This window comes from Lates calcarifer, linkage group LG12 (assembly GCF_001640805.2).
Source record: "Lates calcarifer isolate ASB-BC8 linkage group LG12, TLL_Latcal_v3, whole genome shotgun sequence".
Classification (NCBI taxonomy): domain Eukaryota; kingdom Metazoa; phylum Chordata; class Actinopteri; family Centropomidae; genus Lates; species Lates calcarifer.
Window position 1 is genome coordinate 27,645,757 of NC_066844.1, and position 1,425 is coordinate 27,647,181.

Genomic DNA, 1,425 nt, shown 5'->3' on the forward strand with positions numbered 1-1,425 from the left:
CTGATCGACTGGGAAAATTTGGTTCAAGGAAGTGAATGTGGAACAACTCCTGCTTCCTCCACATCCACCAAACCCTGCTCAGTGTCCATCAGTAAAACACTGCTAAGACTGTAAGTGCAGAGGGAAATGGGAAATAAGAGGATGAGACAAGTTGATGAATAAGATGATGAAAACGTTTTATCATTTGTATTAAGAGTGTCTGCAGTGATGGAAGGATGTCATCACCCTCAGACTGTTTTAAAGTGCATATTTCTGCCTTTCAGTAAGACTTCAAATGGAAATTTAATTTTCTATCTTCATGTCATACCTATCATACTTTTTCACAGTGCTGCAGTCACTGGTCTGATTGTTAGAGAGCAGTGGATGTTTGAATATGGTGGAAAAAATCAGTGTGTGTTCCCAGTTCAGTCCTGAGATGTTTTGTTGTTAGGGAGAATAAAGTCTCACATTAGAGATGTTTTCCTGTTACAAAGACTTCATGGGCCTGAGAGTTCATGAGTTTTGCTCAGATGTTGCAGCAGAGGTTCAACACACCACAGACTCTGGTTCTAATCCAAGTGAGCCAATTTAATGCCAACCACCTCTCACTTTATCCCAAATTATCATACACACACATTGTTAGGATGCTATAAACCTGATAGATGTCAGATTGTAATAACAGACAGAGCAGAAATCCTCTCAGTATTTGGTTAGAGGCTTGTGGTAATTCATTTGTAAAGTAAACACTGTTTGGCACTTTACAGCAGGTTGATTTAGTCAGTATATAATCACCTCTGTGCTATGTGCAGTGCAGTGAAGAAAATTCAAATGTTACCTAAATCAATGTAGTCTCTGAGGTGTCGAGTATTTCCTGAAGCCCTTAGCACCTTATTCAACATTTACTTTACCAGACATCTAACTGCTCCATCTAGCATTACCTTACACACCATTAGCAATCAAGTGATAATTATGAATTTGTAATAAGTGTTACCTGTGAGAGAGTGATTCACACACAGTCCTCTGTGGATATTTAGTGTCCAGGGAGTCACGACTTCATTTCTCTCCCCTGAGCTTCTGTATGCATGAATGATTCGTTTCAGACATGAATTCATTGGCTTTACATCGGCCACAGATGCATGAACTGGTCTATTTTCAGATCTTTAGAAAGACTGCACACAGCCAGTTACTGTGCCCTGTGGTCATGTACACTGTGTGATGGATTTTACAAGGCCACTGTCTGAACCTCAACAGTGTTACACCCATAAAAACAGTGCAGACACTCTCATTTCATTTGATAAATAACATCTGTGTACTTCAGGGCATCTCTGATCTGACTCTGAACACAGAGAATAATAAGAATAGATCAGCACTGGCAGAGATGCATGATCATTCTCCTCAGAAGAGATGGCAGGATATGTCTCTGACAGGACACATGGGAGGGAACTG